The sequence below is a fragment of the Diabrotica virgifera genome, chromosome 2 (genome assembly GCF_917563875.1).
Source record: "Diabrotica virgifera virgifera chromosome 2, PGI_DIABVI_V3a".
NCBI classification, from domain to species: Eukaryota; Metazoa; Arthropoda; class Insecta; order Coleoptera; family Chrysomelidae; genus Diabrotica; species Diabrotica virgifera.
The window spans coordinates 232,249,465-232,272,849 of NC_065444.1; the positions used below are offsets into that span (position 1 = coordinate 232,249,465).

The window sequence follows — 23,385 nt, forward strand, 5'->3', positions numbered from 1 at the left end:
CGGCTTCTTTCTTTACTACGAATGTGACGTGTGTATTGTTCTTGGCCTTTTTATTTTTCTTCTTGATTGCATTGTTTATACACCTCATAAGTTGCGCAGTGATCTTTCGTCGGTTTAAAAAAAGAAATATTACATTCTGTGTTAAAAAATGTTTCATATGTACATCTTTTAACAGATGGCAACTGCTTTTCTTCTCGTTACTCTTTGTAGTATCTATACATCTAAGCTAAGGTTAATGATCCATCAAGGAATTCTCTACGAGTTTGAGCTCTTAAATAGTGAGACTCTACGCGCTCAAAGCTATTTATGTGTTTTCTTACGGTTTCCTTAAGTTTCTCGTTTATAGTTGTGCGTTTTGATGATTTCCTCTATTATCTTTCTGAACGATGTTATACTCTTTTGACTTAGCACAACTTGTTCGAATAAATCGATCTCCAATATTAAGGGTATTCATAATAGTATATTGTGCAACAAGTGCAGAAAGGTACTAATTTCTTACGTGTTTGAAAAGTTGCGGTACGAGCGCAAGCGAGTGCTGCAATTCAAACGAGTGAGAAATTACCTTTCTGCACGTGTTTCACACTATACTTTTTCTACAAGCACAGTTTTTCCTAAAAATAAAAATCACAATTTCCAAACGACGATTAATTATAATAGGTACCTACCTATGTGATAAATTTTAAACTGTATTTAATTAATACCTACTAATAAATTTAAATTCCTTATACCTAAATAAATTGCACAGAAATCAGTTAAAAAATTAATGCACTGCCTTAATTTGTTTAAATTTAAACAATTATTACACATTATTGACATTATATTTATGCAGTCACGGATTTACACAAAACCTACTTCATTCGACGTCTCTTGCACAGGTTGCTAAATCCTTATTGGTTATTTGATAATTATAAAATGTTTAATAAGAATAAAATTGTAAAATAAAACAGTTGTAACATCCATAATTTAGTTTCTATGCTATAGTTAAATATAATAATTGTCTTATAGGTTATATATTTGTCTAAAGTTTAACCACGGATGTAAACAGAATATAACGTTACTCAGAATGCGGTAGTCCACGGATGTAAACAGAATATAACGTTACTCAGAATGAGGTAGTCAACTGTGCAGAAAAGAACTTTGCGGCACAGAAACGTCACTTTGCGGCACAGAAACGTCACTTTTCTGCACACTAATGTCGAATATCTTATACTGTGAGAAAATATCAAGTTTGCTAACATAAAACCGTGCAGAAAAGTGCACTTTTAATAGTGGTTGTAGAAAAAAATATTTTGCATGCTCTTCTCCTTAATTTGTTTATAGTTAAATAAAAACATAAATTGTTTGTCCTATTACTTCCTTCTACAACTCTCCCATATTTCGGAATATTGTGCAAACGTTTCTGTAAAATACCCCTAGCACTCGCAACATGTGGCGGTATTACATTAAAACATATTATATTCTACGTGCAATATCCATACATGATACATAGGTCTGGATCCCGCGTATGAAAAAAAAGTTGATTAATAGCAAGCTGAAAATTTGTTAATAGCTTAAGGGTGTCTAGTCGAATAAACTTTGATATATGGGAACACTGAAACAGGGGCAATTTTAATTGAGGAACAGGTTAAAAATTTGGAACGGTCACAGCACGAAAACGGCACATTTATTTTGTCCGACAGAACAGACTTAAACTCTCCTAACGGAGATTAAACTCTCATGAAAAAATCAGACTGCTATTTATTACCTGTCATAATTCCTGTCATTTGACATATTCTACATGTTCCACTCATTAAAACGCCCATTTGGTGATAAATAGCAGTCTGATTTTTGCATGAGAGTTTAATCTCTGTTCGAAGAGTTTAAGTCTGTTCTGTCGGACAAAATAAATGTGCCGTTTTCGTGCTGTGACCGTTCCAAATTTTTAACCTGTTCCACAATTAAAACTGCCCCTGTTCCAGTGTTCACACATATCAAAGTTTATTCGACTAGACACCCTTAAGCTATTAACAAATTTTCAGCTTGCTATTAATCAACTTTTTTTTCATACGCGGGATCCAGACCTAACAGTTAAGGCGCTACAAACTACGTTTTTGAAGTTACGTCACTAATGTTCTCAGCAAGCGACGTGTATTCTCGAAAACTGTTAACTTCTCAGAAAAATGAGAAGATATCTTTTTTGTTTAGAAGAAGCCAAAAAACCTAAAGAGTTACAGTGCAAAATAGGAGATTGTTGAAATAGACCCTGCTGCATTGGCATTAAAATCGGATCGACGCGCATAATTAACAATTAAAAAACAACGGTCTAAATTGAAGTTAGACCCGATTACTACTCAGAATTTCAAAAATGAATGTTTAAACTTTACTTTAAGGACTTGCCAACCTTAAATATAATAATTTAAATATGAGTTTTTACGCCTCGAAAATGTCTATCTTCGCATTTTTCATATTTTAGTTCACCTCTAACTCGAAAATTATCAACTTTTGAAAAAAATGACAAGATATTTTTCTTGCTTAGAATGACCAAAAAAACAAGAAAAAATATTTTCCTGGACAAAAAATGGTAATCTTGTGAATTTGTTTAGAAACATTTTTTTTAACAATTTTTGCCCAAAAATTTCGCTGGCACTCTTCTGATTTATTTAAAGGGGACATTTTTGAATAGGAATCCGCAAAGAAACCAAATCAGAATTTTTTTAGACGGGAGCGGCCTCACAACATAGACTAATTACATATTATGTTTCTCCGTAACTAAATATTCCAGTTAGTAAGGAATTCATCTTATCTCACACTGACACTGAAAGATGGTAATAAAATTTTACGACCTCTTCCATTCACTGTCGACAAATCATCTAAAAGTGTATTACATTGCACAAATTTTGTTTATACACATAAACCTTTTAACACGTTGACGGACAGTGCGAATGCCTCAAATGTATAATCAAGTGTTGTGATACTATATGAATTTTGCAAAGTAGAATAGGGAAATTGCTAAATTTGTTTTAGCGCTTATAGATTATGGAAACAATATGTTTTTTGTAAACATGTGGACGACGGCCATGGATGTATCATATTTTATATGCATCTGTAGATGTAATAACAGGATTTTGATTTTAAATTCCGCAAAATATGTTTAAGCAAGGCGAAAACCTCGCGTTTCTTGGGAAAAATATTCCCATGAGATCTTTTTGCGTAAGCAGTTTCATGAGATACCTCAGAATAAGACAAAAAAGGTTATAATAAAGATATTAAAAATGACTTAACAGAAAAGATACTGAAAACTATTTCACTAACACCAAAACTAGTTCGTCTCTGTCTTGCTAAGAGAACCGTCGATTTATTGCATTTCGATTTAATGTCCATGATTCAGTTCCATAGTAAAGCACACTGTGTACATAACATTTAATTAGCCTTATTTTGAGGGCCAATATCAGATCTTTGCTGCATAAAATCTTTTTCATTTTCACGAAGTTGGCACGTGCTTTTTCAATTCTCTCTCTTATTTCTGCAGTCTAATCGTTATTTTCTGTGATTATCGTTCCCAAGTAAGTATATTTTTTTACTCTCTCAGACTGCTGGCCGCCTACCGTTAATATTTCATTTATATTGTTGTTCTTGCTATTTTTCATAAATTTTGGTTTTTTGAGGTTAAGGGAGAGTCCGTATTCTCCATTACATATATCTTAATATTTTGTTCATTATTCTTTCTAAGTCTTCCAAGTTGTCTGATATTATGACTGTATCGTCGGTATACCTAATGTTATTAATTAAATTTCCATTCACTTTTATGCCGACTGTCTCGTTTACCAAAGCTTCTTGTGTGATTTCTTCAGAATAAGAACTAAACAATAACGGCGACAGTATGTAACCTTGCCTGGCCCCTCTCCTTATCTCCATTTGTTCTGACACTTCTCCAAATTACACATTTGATCGTTGGCTGTAGTATAAATGGTATAGTTTATTACTAAAGTTATTATTGTGGTATGGTTTATTACTAACGAGGAAGTTATAAATGCCTTAAATCAAATGAAAAATGGAAAATATAGAGACGACGGAATAACAAAAGAGATGATTAGAGATGGAGGTCAAACTACCTTGGAAGCAGTTAAAATCCTAATGAAGAAGTGCCTCTTTGATATTGCTATTCCAACCACTTGGCAAAATGCGCAGCTACTTCTACTACAAAATAAAGGAGGCAAACACAAACTCGAAAATTACAGACCAATAAGTCTGTTACCACATCCGTACAAACTGCTTACCACAATAATGACCAACAGACTATCAGATAAATTCGATAGTTACCAGCCTGTTGAACAAGCGGGATATCGCAAAGGTTATAGTACCGTAGAACACCTACTCCTACAGACAATAAGGACATTTCTCGAAAAGTGTAACGAATACAATAACCCTCTTCATTCAGCATTTGTTGATTACAATAGGGCATTCGATTCCATAGAACTCTGGGCCGTATTAGACGGAATGAATAACGCAAGGATTGATTCCAGATATAGAATATAGAATTATTTACTATTGAATTAGAAGATGCCTTATGTCTTAGAAGAAAAAGTTAAATTGTCACTTAAATTTTTAAGTCATCTAAGATTTGCCGATGACATAGTGCTCATAAGCAACAATACAGAAGAACTAATCTACATACTAAAGATGCTTAAACAGGAATCTGAGAAGAAAAGCGGTTTAAAAATAAATTTAAATAAAACAAAAGTGATGACAAATCAAAATATCAGAATCGACTTAGATGGAAGTCAGATCGAAAGTGTCGAAGAGTCACACGATCAAGCTAGGCAAACAGAATCAAACGGCAGAGATAACTAGAAGAATCCGAATTACTTGGGCAGCAGTTGCAAGACTCAGTGATGTGTTGAAAAACAAAAAGATACCAATAAACCTAGAAAAAAGGGTATTCAACAGTTGTATTCTACCAGTTATGACTGATGGAGTGGATACCGTGACACTTACAGGGTTATCAGCCAATAGATTAAGAACACAGAGGGCCATCGAACGAGCTATGTTAGGAGTATCTCTGAGAGAACATATTTGAAATGGGACGTACGAAACAGGACGAAGGTGGAATATGTAACTGGAAGAATTGCGCAAATGAAATGGAACTGGATAGGACACGTGGCACGGCAAAACAACGAAAGGTGGACGAGAACATTGTACATTGGAGACCACGCGAGCATAGTAGTAGCAGAGGAAGACCACAAAAACGATGGTTAGATGACTTCAAAGCAAAAGTGGGGAGAAACTGGTACCAAAGAGCACAAAACAGAGAAGAGTGGAAAACTCATGGGAGGCCTTTGTCCAGGAGTGGATGCAAACAGGCTAAAGAAGAAGTTATTGTTTTCTTTAGGGACATTCACTTAACAAGCTACATGTTTTTATGGATTTGGCTGTCTCTAGAGGTGTATATTCTCGGGCTGAATACCGATAACCTTTTTCCAAGCACACAAACAATCCACATTGCTTTACTATATTTTTTGTTTTTGTTCTGTTAGTGTATCTTTGGTTGCCTATATAGATGTCATATAGGTGAACAAGGATTAGGATTAAGTTAGGTTAGGTTTGATCCGGGGAACCGGTACCGGGACAAGCGATGTAAGATGATCAAACTAAATAAAGATATCTTAATCAAGAGTACTTAATAGTCATTATTAAAGAACCCAACTAAACATGGTGGCAGCGGTGTTGAGTGCAGCACGTATATTTTAAGTATAAAACTATATTACCCATTAACCACTAGCACATGCCAAGAGTAGCAAAGCAAGGTTAAGGGGCAAGAAAATATTCTGCATTGTGGTCAATTGTGGTTGAAATCATACCCGACATAAAGTAACACTGAAAATGTCTACTAATACTACTCCTGATGCAAATACTCAAGGTATAGTAAGTCCAGCACCATTGAATGTTAACCCTCCGGATAAATTCAATTTTTTGGCCCCAGCAATTTAGCCTGCATGGAGGAAGAGGCTGGAACGCTACATGTCGGTATCAGGGCAGCTCCAAAAGACAGAAAAACAAAAAATAGATATCCTAGTGTACCTTATGGGAGAAGAATCCGAAGATATTTTGATACAATTTCAAAAAATTCCAGATACTTACGAGGAAGTTCTAAATGTTTTTGACAAATATTTTATCCCTAGACGTAATATTATATATGAACGTTTCAAATTCAATTCTACAGTACAAAAACCAGGTGAAACCATTGACTTATTTATTACTAGCCTACATACCTTAGCAGAACATTGTAATTATGGGCAACTGAAGGAGGAATTGATCCGAGACCGTATCGTAGTAGGCATGCTGGACACAAAAACATCAGAAAGGTTACAGCTAAAAGAAACAGTTTTGATAGCAATTTCTGGCTTTTCTTCGTGTCTTATCAGATAAAACAATTGTTCCAGATATCGTTATCGCGTTTCCTTTTTTACTTCTTTATCGATGATTATTCTGCCGCGCCGTTTTCATTTTCTAATATTCTATACTCTTTCTCTTTCTGCTCTCAAAGAAACTGTTTATTAGATTTTTTTCTTTCTTATCTAATTTATACCGATCCAGATTAGCTCCATATAACAGTTCTAGTTCTACTTGCATCAGACTAATCAATACGTTTATTTAACATATTATTAAGTGTCAACACATTTTTTCTTTTGTCTTCGCTAATATTTATTTATTTCTGTTGTTTTTGTACATAGAAGAAATCAATATAGATGTAAGATTTTTAAAATTGATTGTTATTATTTCTTTTGTATTGATCCTTTTTTTATTTTTAATATGAAGGTGAAAATATTTTTTAACCTATCCTGAATTAATTTCAAAAGTGGTTATTTATTTAGGTACTCTTACTCCATATCTATTTAAATATCGTCCAATTGGTTTCCTTTAAATTTAGCTCACCACAAATGCAAAAAGTAATGAACAATGAAAATTTTAAAGATAAAATAATGATTTCAATTAAAATCTTTAATAAACATAAGTGCGACAAAAGAGAAACACCATGGATGGTAGTTATTAGAAAAACTATTTGACAAAAGTAGACTATTTATGCTCCAATTCAAAATATAGTCAAATACAAAGCTTCAGAGATACATGAAAAAATACAAATAAAAAAGACAACTTTATGTTACTTAAAAACCTTAAAAAGCCAACTCGGGTTTAATCGAGACAAAAAGTACCGGCCCTAAATATATCAAAATCTAATACGGCCAAGGGGACTGACAATATTTCAAGAAAAGTAGTTAAATTAATTTCAGAAGGTCACGTTGATGCGTTATAAATAGACGTTATAGTAGTATATATATCTGTATTATATTACCTACTAACTATAATACAATAACACGTTTTGTTGTACAAAGTAATTGATATGGCAACGCTGCTAGGATAAAGTTCTGTTTGACGCGATTCTAGCAGAAGGTACTGCTATCTATCGAACATAAATATTACCGATGTTGTAGATGGAGTCACTTCATGGCGGCACAAATTCACAGCGGCAATTCAAGATATAATTCTTGTTTAACGAGATTTTTCATATGTTTAGAAAAAAATATTCAACATTTTATTGCAAATATTTTCCACTCTTACAGTTTTATATATGTTGTTATTAAAATTTTGTCCGATTTCTTGCCGGTAGCTTTATTATAAGCCAAAACATATTATTTTTTCCTATTATGGCAAAACTGTAAGATCAAAAATTTTCAAAAAATTCATAAGTATTTCTTAGGATTATATCTTTATGCTGTAAGAAAATTAACAAAATTGTATGTTTGGTTTTCCCGCTTTATACTTGGAAAAAAAGAGTATTTTTGAGTTTTTTCGAAAACGAAAACATGAAGTTCGCTCAAAATTTGTCAAAATACTTCTAGTAATCACATACACCTTCTCAAATTTTTTCAAAATTTTTGAACTTCAAATTTTTTTTTGGGGGGGTTCAGGGTATATATCTGTGACTTCTGCTGTCTCTTCTGTATACATTTTTGCGATACTCAAAAGGTCTGGTGAGTTCTCGAGTTTTCAAAAAAGTCTAATAACTCTTCGTAATTTATAGGGTAGTTGGAGTTTGGATTATCAAATAATATTTTAGTGTAACTTAGCATTTCCTCCAGTGTTTTTTTTGTGTGATATTTTGATCTGATTTTATTTTTTTCTCTTTATTTTTTGGTGTAATGAAAATAGGTTCCTCTGTAGATGTGGTAGTTGTTGGAGAGATTTGGGATATTGTGCATTTGTTTTGTGCTTTATCTGTGTTTATATGCATTGCCTTATTTTCTAGATCAATTTTTTGGTCGTTTGTTGTTTGAGAATCTTCATTGGTAGGGTGTAGGTGTGGTTCTTGCTGTTGGGCATTTAGAGATTGGATTCTTTGTTGTACGTTTTCTTCTTTCGACTTTTGTTGATGAGTGTTTGTCTGAGTTTTTTGGATTGGTAGATTAGTTGTTTTTCCAATCGGGTCTGCGTTTGGAAATGTATTATTTGTTGTTGGATTTTATTGTATATATCTTACTCTATACTATCTTATTGTAAAAACAACCAACGTCAAACACTTTTAATTAATAAACCGCAGATCATAAATCGGCAATCGGAACTTAACACAAAGAAGATAATAGACCAGGACATGTAGAACAAAAAATAGGGAATAAATTGGTTCTTAAATACAGCACTTATCGACTGGCAAATTTTTGCATTGTGTTCAGAATGACGTAGGAGAAAAACTACAAAACTACAAAACTACGTCAAAAATAGAGAAATTAGTTGAAATGAGTGGAACCTACATTTACGGAGTAATAAAATGATTACTGATTTTGTTACTCCTAGGTCTACTGAGCATCAGTTGCTGCGTGGTCAGCGATCCCAAAAACACCCGAGTAACAAAATCTGATCCTTCCTATATTTATTATAAGATGTTTTCTATGTTTTCCTATGTTTTCATAAAATTCGATGTGGCCCCAAATATAGCATGGCCACCAAATACACTAAGCATTAAAATTAACGCACCACCTTAAAAATGAGACATTTTTAATGTCTTGTATTTCCTAAACCTGTCGTCCGATTTTAGTGGTTTTTTACCATATGATAGCTTTATTATTCAAGAATATCGTTGTAATAATACTATTGCCAAACAGGTAAGTGTCATTGTATACTGGGTGTAAAAATGATAGTGTGGGGTGTAGTGGGGGTTGGTGTTTGGTGTCATTGGATAGAATTTTGAAAATGATTGTACACGTATTTTTCAGTTTTTCGATCCGATGTTTAGTTCGCGAAATATTCGACCGTTCCCCTACTTTTGAGGCAACCTATATAAATAATATACATTAGTCAATTAAATTTAAATATTTCCTTCGAAATAATAGTGAAATTCAACTCTTTTATGACAAATATAAGTGATTTATTGATATTTTCTGATTATTGCCTTTTTAAAAAATAAAGCTTCTGCGTGCCATAGAAACTAAGACAATGCACATTTTTTGAGCGCGCTACAATTTGAAGTTCCATTCTAAAAAAACGGAGGTCGAACAGGCGGTATTTTACGAGCACAATCACTTTATCTGGTTATACCTTTTTAGTCCTTCTTCGTACATGTCTTCTATAAAATAGATAATAAAACTAAGATATTCATTTATAATCTGTTCAATTTTCAGATCGTATTAGTAATAATCAATGGAAATATGCTTTTAGGAAAAAAATTGTAATCTTGGTTCCTATTGGTGGTAAAAGGCTTTTTTAATTGTTGTTTCTCCAGCATACTATCAGTGAGCCTATTTACAAGTGCGTAGCATGAAAAGTATCAAAGTTGTTATAAATGTTTAGTAGCTTTTTGCCCAGTAAATGAACGGGAAATTCGGCGATACCGTGTAATTTTCAGGGGCAACTCCGAATTGCATGAAAATTTGGATTTAGGTTCTACTTACCCTCCACTTCAAAGTTGAAATTGTGCCGTTGGTTGCTTTTACTTGGGGGGTGACAGTCACCCCTTCTCGGGGGTGAAAAAACATACGTTCAAGATAAGACCGGAAATGAATAAATTGACTGATTTTAAGCAACTTTTGTTCTATAGAGTTTTTTACTTAAGTCAATAATTTTCGAGTTATTTGCCATTGAGAATGTTGATTTTTCGACAAAAAAACTACGTTTTTAGACGGTTTTTCCCAAATAACTCAAAAAGTAAATATGTTATCGAAAAAAAATATCCTTAGCAAAAGTGTAGCTTATAAAAAACCCAAAAAAATGATGTATCAGTAAAGTCTATTAATCAAACAAAAACAAAGTTGTAGCTCATGAAAATTACGTTCTTATTCGTTTAATTCCAAATCGACTATTTCAAGGTGAAATCACCTAAAAATTAAGAACTTTTCGGGAAAAACCCATTTAAACTTTTTTAAAGTGTTTATAAAAAGCTTTGTTTTATTTGTTAACAAAAGCTTTAGCATTAAAAATAAGCGAGTTACGCTCAAAATAAAGTTTGCCCTCTTTTTTTTTGTAAAAAATCATGAAAATCTCGCCGTGTTTAGCTCCCCAAATGAAATTAATCGCTACCGCTTTACAAACAATTTACTTACCTATCTATTTTTTTATATGATCTGTCAGTCTCACCGGTTTAAAGTGTTTATTTTTGAAAGGGTTATAATTGAGAAATCTTGAATGGGTCACTAATCACGTGTGTATGCAAATTTTGAACAGCCATATTATTATCTTAACCAATTTTTGTCTTACGGAGAAACAAAATGAAACTAGCATATTTATAACAGCAAAACCTACATTTTTTTTCTCTTTAAGATTTTTCATATCACTAATACTTTTTTAGTAATTTGGAAAAAACGAAATTTTTCAAAAATTTTTAGAAATTTTTTTTTATATATAAAACCAAATGTTTTCAGAAATAAGCACTTCAAACCAATTAAACTTACAGATCATATAAACAATACACATACAGTTAAAATAGATGGTAAAGCCAAACGATTAATTTCATTTAGGGAGCTAAATAGAGGGAGGTTTTCACGTTTTTTTTTTACCAAAAAAGTACCGTTTTTTTCAGTGTAACTCGTATATTTTTGATGCTGTAAACTTTTGTAAAAAACAAATAAGCTTTTTTTCGATACTTTAAAAATGTTAGTAAGGTTTTCCCGAAAAACGTTTCTTTCTTCGGGGATTTCGCTTTGAATTATTCGATTTGGAATTAGACGAATAAGAACGTAATTTTCATGAGCTACAACTTTGCTTCTACTCAATTTGTAGACTTTACTGGTACACCATTTTCTTTATTTTTTTATAGATTATACTTTTGCTAAAAATATTTTTTTTGATAAAATATTTACTTTTTCAGTTATTTGGGAAAAACCGTCTGAAAACGTAGTTTTTTTGTCGAAAAATCAACATTTTAAATCGCGAATAACTCGAAAAGTATTGACTTAAGTAAAAAACTTTATAGAACAAAAGGTGCTTAAAATAAGTCAATTTATCCATTTCCGGCCTTATTTTAAACACGCGTTTTTCACCCCCCAAGAAGGGGTAAATGTCACCCCCCAAGTAAAAGCAACCAAGGGCACAAATTCAACTTTGAAGTGGAGGGTAAGTAGAACCTAAATCCAAATTTTCATGTAATTCGAAGTTGCCCCTGAAAATTACACTCAAAAACGGTAATTTATTGGGCTAAAAAAGTCAACGCTTTATCAAAAGGATTTTTTTAAAACAATTTGGATAAAATGTTGTAATTGTACAACTTTAAACTAAAACCTCAGAAAATCGATTGCGACATGCTAAATACCTCTAGAGTAACTGCTTGGGCAAGTACAATAATTGTTATGAATGACTGATAAACTTAGATGAATTTGAATAACTTAACAAACTATTTGTGCATTACGAAATTTAGCACACTTTAATAACTAATCAATTGACATAATTTCAAGTAATTATATTGCATGTCGTTATAAAAAAAGTTATGAACATTTGTAAAATTAATGCGAAAATAAGGGTTTTTAAAATTATCTCGCTTTCTCTCGTTTAGAACTGGGAAGTTAAAAACCTTTTTAAAGTATAACTGTTATTTAAGCCACTTTTTTCTAAAATATATAAAAAATGTTTTATAGTCAAAAATACTCTTCAATTTTTTATTTACAAAAAAAAAACAACACAAAATCAGCTATACGTCTTTGAGGTTTGTCCCCAACTATCCCTCATATACATTTGAAGGGTGCAGGCAAAGAAAGTGATATGTCAAAATAATAAGTTTCGAGAAAAATGGTTTTAAAAGTTAAGGGTAAGAACAGAACAAGTGGGTCGAGGTGGAGGTGTACGTCGCGGTGGATGCTACTAGTTAATTCGCGGTCGATGTCGACAGCACATAGCAAGGAGGTCACCTGCGCTGTCAGTCGAGCTAGAACCACTATCAAATGAAGTAGTGAATGACAAAAAGACTGCTTTTGCGATGTTGTGTCAGTCAAGTGATGATAGTTGTCAAGTCCTTTGTACTTAAAGGACGTAAGTATTTGTAATGAAATAATACTCGATGTAAAATACTTTATTTTAAAGAATTATGCACATGGTTTCCATTTTCTATCGCAGTATTAAGTATATGACAGCTGTCGTTCAGATGACAGTAGTACCAACCTACATTCATGGTTAAGGGAGTTTTACACGAACATAACACCTCCTCCCTTGACCATGAATTACAAAAGTTAACTAGAAGTAAAAGTACTTACAAATTCAGTCTGGTAACAGGTTTTCTTACTCTAGTGGAACGCCTTAAAATGGGTTCCTCAGTTTCAGTTTGAGCCCCAGGTACACTATTCGAACTTTCCATATTGTTTGAAGTTTCGGATTCATCAGTAATCACTTCGGTAGGTGGTGGTGAGACACTGTGCTCTGGAATTGATGCCTCCCTCGGAATCAAATTGTGAGTAATGGTATCCGGAACGTAACATGTCGGATTATTTTGAGATGGAGTATATTCCCCAATTTGCCGTATTTGGTCTACATGACGTTTCCATGTTCTACCATCATCTAACTGAATTAAGTAATGCAATAACCCTAATCTGAGTACAATAATGCCAAATTGCAATTTAGAATGAAAATAATCCCTCACGGAAACCCTAGTTCCTATATCAAAGTTTCTTAGACTCATATCAGTATAGGTAACTCTATCACTACACGAAGGTTTAAGTAAATCTAATCTATTCCTTATTTGTCTTCCTAACATAAGTTCTGAGGGACTTTTACCTGTAACTGTATGTGGGCTTCTGCGGTATTGCATAAGTAGCTTACATAATTCAAACTCCCTGTCATTTCCCTCACTTCGCATAGCCCTTAAACATTTTTTCAGTATTTGGACATATCTCTCTCCCTGTCCATTAGTTGCAGGATGGTAGGATGCAGTAAATTTTTGTGTAATTCCATTATCTTTCATAAAAGTTCTAAACTCATGAGAGTCAAATTGTCTACCATTGTCTGTAACAAAAACTTTAGGAATACCAAAAGTTGTAAAAATTTTTCGGCAAATTTCAATAGTAGTTTTTGTAGTAGTATTTTTTGTAAAATGAATTTCAGGCCATTTACTGAAGGAATCTACTACTATAAAATAATAACCTCCATTGAAAGGTCCAGCGTAATCAGCATGCACTCGTTCAAAACAAAATTTTGGTGGCTCCCATATATGAGAATTATCTTTAATTGGGTTGTTCTTGTGCTTATTTTTTATTGGGTTGTAATTCTGTCAAAATTTTATTTCTCAATTTAGTAGGTATAACTACTCTTTGTCCTCTCGTAATAACATCAGATTGTAATGAAAATTCAGCTTGATTTATATTGAAGCTAAATCGTTTATCAACTAATATTTGTAGGCAAAGTTTCAATTTGATTTATTTCAAAAATATCTGACTCATCATGTGTGAAACTTTGTTCTGATTTTATAGGTAGACGTGAAAGTGCGTCAGCATTGAGATGAGAATCTGTATTTTTGTAACGAATGTCATAATTCAAACCTTGTAAGAAAATTGCATAATGTTGCATTCTTGTTGCACTTAAAACTGGTAGGCCTTTATCAGGTGCAAAAATTTGAACTAACGGTTTATGATCAGTGAGCAAAGTAAATTTCCTAGCACATAAATAATTGTAAAATTTTTTTACTCCAAAAATTATACTGTAAGCTTCTTTGTCTATTTGTGAGTACCTTTGTTGTGTAGTAGTAAGAGTTTGAGAAGCAAACTGTAAGGGTCTCTCTGTACCATCTGGAAAAATATGTGAAAGTACTGCACCTACCCCATAGGGTGATACATCAGTTGCTAGGACTAATGGTAAATTTGGGTCATAGTGACATAAAACATTTCTAGAACAAATGAGTTTTTTTGCTTTGTCAAACGCAGTTTGACAAGTATTCGACCATTTAAAATTGACATTCTTTTTAAGTAAATTATTTAATGGTTGTAAAATTGTAGAAGTATCTTTTAAAAAACGTCTGTAATAATTAATTAGGCCACAGAAACTCCGAACTTGAGTTCTGTTTGTAGGTATTGGAGCATTTGCAATTGCAATTACCTTATCTGCACTAGTAGACACACCCGTTTTACTCATCTTATATCCACAGTAGTCAATCTCGTCTTTGAAAAATTCGCTTTTATCCAAATTTATATGTAAATTATGTTCAGATAATTTCTTTAAAACTTGTTCAAGTCTTTGTAAATGTAAGGTATTATTTGGAGCTTTAATTCTTATATCATCCTGAAATATTGAAATACCATCTATTCCTTGTAGCATTTGCTCCATTAAACGTTGCCATTTGGCAGGAGCACTAGCAATTCCAAACATTAATCGATTTGGTTGAAATAAACTTTTATGGGTGTTTAATGTAAGTAAATGTTTCATTTCATCTTTTATTGGCAAGTGTAAGTAAGCTTTCGTAATATCTATTTTTGTATATTTGTCCCCACCTGCTAATTGGGAAAGTAGGTCATCTTGTGTAGGTAAAGGGTATTCATCCACTTCAATGCAAGGGTTTAATGTGATTTTAAAATCACCACAAATGCGTATGTCCCCATTTTGTTTAACTACAGGAACAATAGGAGTTGCCCAGTCCGAAAATGCTACTTTCTTTAAGACTCCCTGATTTACTAAGGACTCTAATTCTGCCTCAACTTTAGGGCGTAATGCAAAAGCTACAGGACGGGCCTTACAAAATTTTGCTTTAGTACCAGGTTTTAGATAAATTTCAGCCTCTAACCCTTTTATTTCACCAACTGACTTTTCAAATAAATGTTTATATTTATCTAACAAAGTTGCAATTTCAAAATTTTCATGTAGAATTGTATTTACCTGATGTAAATTGATTTCCAGAGCATGTATCCACTCCCGACCAACCAGTGAGTAGCCATCACCATCCACCACATACAACTTTAGAGTGTGCTTTAATTCCTGGTGCTCAACCTCCACTGAAACTAAACCTAAAACATTCAAATTATTTTTGCAGTATGTAGTTAATTTAACATCCGATTTTTGTAATTGTAATGCAGGAAAATATTTTTCAAATATATTTTTATTTATGATTGTAACAGCAGCGCCAGAATCAATTTCAAAATTTAAAATATTACCATTCACTTTTAAATTTATAAAAAATGTATCTTTGCAATTTCCAGCATTTACTTCTAAGACCTCTTGAGCAGAGTTTACTGAATTTACTTGCCTGTGTGAATTTTGTTGTGCCTTTAAACAAACTTTTTTAATGTGTCCGACATTTTTACAAAAGTTACAGATTAAATGCTTTTTATTACATTTATCGGCTAAATGCGAGGTGTCTCCGCATCTATAACAAGTCCTATTAGGGTTATTTGACATTGTAGAAGTATTATTAGGACAGCTACTATGATTATTTACTGTATTATTATCATTAAATTTACTAGTGTTTGTATTTTTATGAGAACTTTTTGCTTTCACATTTAACACATTTATACTAGCCTGATTGTAATTATTGTTGTGAGAAAATTGATTACTATCCTTTTCTGAAGTTTCCATGCTTGCTGCAATTTCTACGGCTCGGTCCAAGTCCAATCCCTTTGTTTCTAATAGTCTGGCTTGAATCCTCTTTGACTGTAAACCAAAAACAAACTGATTTCGTATAGCACTTTTTAAATATGTGGAAAAGTTGCAGTTTATGGCAAGTTTCTGTAGAGAATATAGGTATTCTTGTATACTTTCGCCTTCTGCCTGACTTTTTGATTGAAACCTAAATATTTCAGCAATTTCAAGTGGTGCAGGGTTGTAAAAATTATCCATTAACTTAACTGTATCCTCATATGACTTGTCTTCAGGGACCTCTGGAGCTAGTTTATCACACAGTGTATCGTATGCTTCCGACCCCATGTAATGTAGTAAATAGGGCAATTTCATTTCCTCTGGAATTTTAAAAACTTTGTATGCTCCTTCCAGCCATTTTACCCACCTGGACCATTTTGTAGCTGTCTGGTTAAAAGGTTCAACGGAAAACTGGAATGTAGAAACTTGTGTAGACATTACTGGAGCTGTAGCAGGTGCAACTATCGCAGTTGTAGTCGAGGAACTCGTGTTTGTACCGGATGTAGTTGGAAGCGTTGTAGTTGATGTAGTGTCTGTAATATTTGTATCCATTATCCTCGTCGCCAAATGTCAAGTCCTTTGTACTTAAAGGACGTAAGTATTTGTAATGAAATAATATTCGATGTAAAATACTTTATTTTAAAGAATTATGCACATGGTTTCCATTTTCTATCGCAGTATTAAGTATATGACAGCTGTCGTTCAGATGACAGTAGTACCAACCTACATTCATGGTTAAGGGAGTTTTATACGAACATAACAATAGTGATGAAATGTCAGCTGTAAATAATCAGATCCTCCTTCATTTTTCAAAAATTTACTGAGTTTAATTACTTTAGAAATTCAAAAATAAATTGGATACAAAAAAGGGATTATATAAAAAGTATCAACTCAGATAGCGCAGGTAATGACAACTTGGCTTTCAACGGACCAATCAGAGGGAAGCATCCTTGTAGGCCGCGCAGTAGACATCCATGTAAAACAAACTCATTTTATTTTTAAAATCATCGATGTAAACCTGCTGGATGGCATCGCGCTAAACCTCCACCGCGACTTACCTGCTCTGTTCTCTTCCATTCACTACAATGTGTTTGTTTTACATGAATATCGACATCGACCGCGACCGCGACCTCCACCTCCACAGCGACCCACTTGCTCTGTTCTTACCGACTCACTGGTGTTTGTTTATTATTTGTTCCCTGATGAAACTTCGTTTGTCTACTAAATTTACTGGAATTACAGCGATGTGTACAACATGACATGGCACTTTTTCGCCGGGACCGTGCGGACTTGCTACCTTTTAAACTTGGCTAGAGAAATTATAAAATATGTCGTTATTCCTGACTGAACACGTTCACAGCGGTGATTGATTTATATAATGGTAGTCGAGATCGTTGGCTAACAGAAGGGACCAGAAACTAATTTTCTGTAAAAATTGACATATCACGTCCTTTTCCTGTACCTTTTATTTTAAAACCTTCAAAAATCTGTATGCTGTTTTTTTTGGCCTAAACCTATTACAAGTACTACCTAAGGTTAATAAAAATTTTTTATTTTATTTTAATATCTTGTTTTTTTTTGACAAGATAAGCAAAAATTACTGTTTTATTGGGAACTCATTTAAGATAATTCTAACAATTTTACTCTAGGCATTTTGTACACACACGACAAAATCGTATGAAAATCTAGAACCTTGTTTAAAACAAATTAATTGTATAAAATGTGGAAAACTAACAAACTAAACAATTTAATAGTAGGGGAGCAAAGTATGCTAAATGTGCAGTCACTCGAGCGTTATGGGGACCTATTGGGTTGTGAAGAGTAGGTCCTAAAACCAAAAAAAGTTATCCAAGCAAAGTTTTCCATTTTAGTGGGGACTTGTCCATGTTTAATTTAATTTTCCATTTCCAACAATGGTTTTTTTTAATATAGCGCCATCTATCTATAATTCGAAAAAATGTCTCGAATAAACGTATTTTTACGTAAGGAATCCAAATCTGCAATAAAAAATGGGGGCTCCCATTTAAGATTTTAAAGTAACCTTCCACCCCACCTCCGTGTAGGGTGGTGTTTGGTGCCATTCGATAGATTTTTCAAAAATATTGAATAAGTATTTTTTTTCCGTTTTTCGATCTGATGTTCATTTCGCAAAATATCGCGGGATTCGTATTTAAACTATTAAATTTACCCCCCACCCCTCTCCGTGGGAAGTCGTGTTTAGTATCATTCGATAGATTTATAAAAAATATTGAGCACATATTTTTTAGTTTTTCGATCTGTCATTCATTTCGCGAAATATTCGCTTTTTTCTTCACGAACTCCCCTATGTTGAGAGCCAATATATGGTAGAGGTACTTCTGCAGGGTACCAGGTTTCTCCTGGGATGAGAATCTGATGCGCTCGAGTAACTGCAAAAATCTCTGCTTGGATTCCCCTACCATAATTGCTAGAGAGAAGTTCATGGAAGAAATCCATACTTTTTTCTATACTGTGTAGGTATACATGTCACGTAAACAGAATAATAGGATAATACCAAATAAAAGATTTTCTTTAGTTACTGAGTAGAGACGATTTATTATTTTAATATATTTGAAAATCTAGGTTACATACAGCCAACAAAAATAGAAAGACATCTCTAAAACTTACCCAAGCCACACTGAGATAAACCATAACTAAAAGACAGAAATATTTCATCTTCTATCGTGTTTTAGGTACTAGCGAACTTACTATCAAACAAAGAACAATTTTTGTACAAACTAGAGCTTCGTAAGGTAAATTAATATTTAAGAATGAATTTTAAAAGTCGAGAGTTCTTGTTTACTTAGATAAGAAGGTGGCGTGGAAATTTTATAAAAGTAAACATTTAAGTAATAATCTTAATTGATGTTACATAATTTCTCTATAAAGACTTAATCGACACCGTTCTAGCGGAAAATTTTGAATGAAAAAAATATATTTTGATACTTTTATCTGGGTGCAAGCATACCTACTTTATTCTGCTTGCACATGATGCATATGGTATCAATCAAAAAAGTTTATTTGTTTACTATCTTATTGTAAAAACATCCATCGTTAAACACTTTTTATTAATAAACCGCAGATCATAAATCAGCAATCGGAATTTAACACAAAGAAGATAATAGACCAGGACACGTAGAACAAAAAATACGGGAATAAATTGGTTCTTAAATACAGCACTTATCGACTGCAAATTCAAATTTTTGCATTGTGTCCACAATGACGTAGAAAAAAGAGTCAACAATAGTAGACCGGGCAGTATCGTCGCCCCCGCTAGCGAAATTATTCCGATTCGATTTTTTTGCACAAACTTACTCAAAAAGAGGTCCTTATAACATATTCATAGGGTGCCGGACGGTGCCGTGGTTGAAAAATTGTTTAAAAACAATTTTTTTTAAACAAATTCACACAAATAATTTTTTTATTTCGAAAATTTTTTTTTAGATTATTTGGCATATTTTGAGCAAAAAAGGTCTCTTGTAATTTTTTTCTAAAATTGATTGTTGTCGAGTTATATGCGATTTATAATTTGAAAAATGCGAAAATGGCCATATAACTCGACAACAATCAATTTTAGAGAAAAATCACAAGAAACCTTTTTTGCTCAGAATAACCCAAGTTATCTAAAAAAAATCGTTCGCAATAAAAACAATATTTTTGTGAATTTGTTTAAAAAACTTGTTTAAACAATTTTTCGACCACGGCACCGCCCGGCACCATGTGGATATGTTATAAGGACCTCGTTTTGAGTAAGTTTTTGCAAAAAAATGGAATCGGAATAATTTCACTAACGGGGGCGACGGATAAATCCTGGACTATAGCGCTAATTGTTAATAATTAAAAATAACAGCTTTGTAATTAAATAATGACAAAGATCTCTTCAGTACCTTGAAGAAGGGGTCCTTTGAAAATTTGAAAAATGCGAAAATGGCAATTTCAAGGCTTAACCCGATTAAACATTATTCGAAATTCAAAAAGTGACCAAATCAAGTTTTAAACCCTTTCTTCAATGTGCTGAAGAGATTTTTGTCGTTATTTTATTACAAAGCTGTTATTTTTAATTATTAACAATTAGCGCTATAGTCCAGGATTTATCCGTCGCCCCCGTTAGTGAAATTATTCCGATTCCATTTTTTTGCAAAACTTACTCAAAACGAGGTCCTTATAACATATCCACAGGGTGCCGATCGGTGCCGTGGTCGAAAAATTGTTTAAACATTTATTTTAAACAAATTCACAAAAATATTTTTTTATTGCGAACGATATTTTTTAGATAATTTGGGTTATTCTGAGTTAAAAAGGTCTCTTGTGATTTTTCTCTAAAATTGACTGTTGTCAAATTATATGGCCATTTTCGCATTTTTCAAATTTTAAATCGCGTGTAACTCGACAACCATCAATTTTAGAAAAAAATTACAGGAGACCTTTTTTGCTCAAAGTGTCCCAAATTATCTAAAAAAAAATTGTTCAAAGTAAAAAGATTATTTTTGTGAATTTGTTTAAAAAAATTGTTGAAACAATTTTTCGACCACGGCACCGCCCGGCACCCTGTGAATATGTTATAAGGACCTCGTTTTGAGTAAGTTTCTGTAAAAAAATTAAATCGGAATAATTTCACTAACGGGGGTAACTATACATCCTGGACTGTAGCGCTAATTGCTAATAATTAAAAATAACAGCTTTGTAATAAAATAATGAGAAAAATATCTTCAGGACCTCGAAGAAGGAGTTTGAAACTTGATTTGATCACTTTTTGAATTTTATAATAATAATGTTTAATCGAGTTATTAAGTTCGAATTTTTCAAATTTTTAATCGCATATAACTCGACAACAATCAATTAAAAAAAATGACAAGAGACCTTTTTTGCTCAGAATAAGCCAAATTATCTAAAAAAAATTGTTCGAAATAAAAAAATAATTTTTGTGAATAATTTGTTTAAAAGTTGTTAATTTTTTGACCACGGCACCGCCCGGCACCCTTTGGATATGTTATAAGGACCTCTTTTTGAGTAAGTTTGTTGAAAAGAATCGAATCGGAAGAATTTCGCTAGCGGGGGCGACGATACTGCCCGTCTATAGAGAAACGAGTTGAAAGGAGTGGAGCCTACATTTAAAGAGTAATAAAATGATCACTGATTTTGTTACTCGTAGGTCCACCAAGCATCAGTTGCTGCGTGGTCAGCGATCCCAAAAACACCCGAGTAACACAATCTGATCCTTCCTATATTTCTTATGAGATGTTTTCTATGTTTTCCTATGTTTTCATAAAATTCGATGTGGCCCCAAATATAGCATGGCCACCAAATATAATGCATTTTTGGATGCATTTTATGCACTTTAAGATGAATTTATGCATTTCTACCCATTTTTCTCTTGTTGACTTTTTTCCCTACGTCATACTGAACATAATGCAAAAAGTTGTAAGTCGATAGATGCTGTATTGAAAATCGACTTGTTTTTGCCTAAATGCCCTGGTCTACAAAATATATCATAATATTTATTTATTTTTCTATTAGAAAATGAACGAATGTTTGTTATAGAAAAAGACTGCAAATACAAAATAAGTGATTGATGTGATCGTTCATGGGTATTCTTTAATTTTTTCGGCTGTAGTTACAAATTTTATAGGTTGAAAGTTATACATAATTATCTTAGATAGGTTGCCCGCCAAAATATTCGGTTACAAATAGCCGCCATACAAGGATTGCGGAAAAATGGGCCAACTTCGTCTCAAAAAAAATTAAAGGACCTAAGGAAAATAACATGACTTCAAAATAATTAAATATGCAAAATAAAAATTAAGAAATACAACAATAAATAGCGCAAAAAAATTACTAATTAAGAAAATACAACAGATGTAAAAAGTGGCATCGCAATAGTAAAAGATTTGAATCAGGGCTAACTTTTTTCATTTCTGTGTACAAAATACTATAGTTTCTGAGCCCAGAATTAGATTATTCACTGGTAGTTGGTTGCCTGTCCTTATGACATGTATTATAATAACTTGAAATTATTATGGAATTGAATGAGTTATTGAAGAGTAATAATATTCGATGTATCAAGATTATTAAGCTGATCCTGACAACTTGAATTACGGTGGTTATTTCATTCATAGGAGATTCTGGCCGTTAGAAACCTACATAAATAAAAATTACAGCGATAATTTTTGATAATATCCCGTCGTCAAAGATTACGTCAGATGCCCTTTGTTACTACGCAAAAATGAACATTCAGTGACATTAATGATAATTAATGCTTTAAAACTTGTCACAGAGAGTACAAAAAAAAACAGGTTTAGCAAATATTTAGGTGAACATGTCAATAAAATATTAATTAAAATTATTTTAAGAGACACTTTTATTCATCAAATAATCTCAGCGAATTACACTCAATATCTAAAACTATTATCGACTTGTTGCCCTCGTGACATTTTGACATAATTTCAATTACATTCGGGTCGTGAAATTAAAACTTGCAAAGTGTGACTCAGAAAACAAATCGATAATTTTAGAGCTCTTTTGCAATTACTACTGATTATTTCATTCATAGAGATTCTGACCAATAGAAACCTACATGAATAAATATTACAGCGATTATTTCATTCATAGGAGATTCTGACCAATAGAAAGCTACACAAATAAAAATTAAACTGATAATATTTGATAATATCCCGCCGTCAAGTATATTACGTCAGATGCCCTTCGTTGCTACGATGAAATACATTCAGTAACAGTAAAAACAATTAATGTTTTAAAAATTATAAAAGTGATAACTTTCAACCGTCATATATTTATAACAACTGTGTGTTTAATTGTACTAATTTGTACTTACGTAAATAAATTACAATAAAATTTTGGTGTTGAACAGTTTTATTCATGAAATAATCGCAACAAATTGCACTCGGGCTCTGAAAATAATATAGAATTTTTGCTCTCGTGGCACTTTGATATAATTTCACTCGCCTACGGCTCGTGAAATTAAAACTGTCAAAGTGTCACTCGGGAAAAATTCAATAATTTTAGAGCTCTTGTGCAATTACTACTGATTATTTCATTCATAGGAGATTCTGACCAATAGAAAGCTACATAAATGCAAATTAAAGTGATAATTTTTGATAATATCCCGTCGTTAAGTATATTATGTCAGATGCCCTTCGTTACTACGAAAAAATATATTCAGTGACATTAATGACAATTAATGTTTTAAAAATTATAAAAGTGATAACTTTCAATCGTCAAATATTTATAAAAACTGTGTGTTTAATGGTACTAATTTGTACTTACATAAATAATTGACAA

The 23,385-nt window shown here is 32.6% G+C and overlaps 1 protein-coding gene across 1 annotated transcript in view; it reads right to left on the minus strand.

Moving 5' to 3' along the window:
• Positions 1-18,877, minus strand: part of LOC114335393 (uncharacterized) — a 39,887-nt gene extending 21,010 nt beyond the window's left edge. The window contains exon 1 of the mRNA XM_028285624.2: positions 18,715-18,877. The gene's annotated coding sequence lies outside the window, so the exon portion shown is untranslated. The remainder of the gene's footprint in view (positions 1-18,714) is intronic.
• Between the last annotated feature and the right edge of the window lie 4,508 nt (positions 18,878-23,385).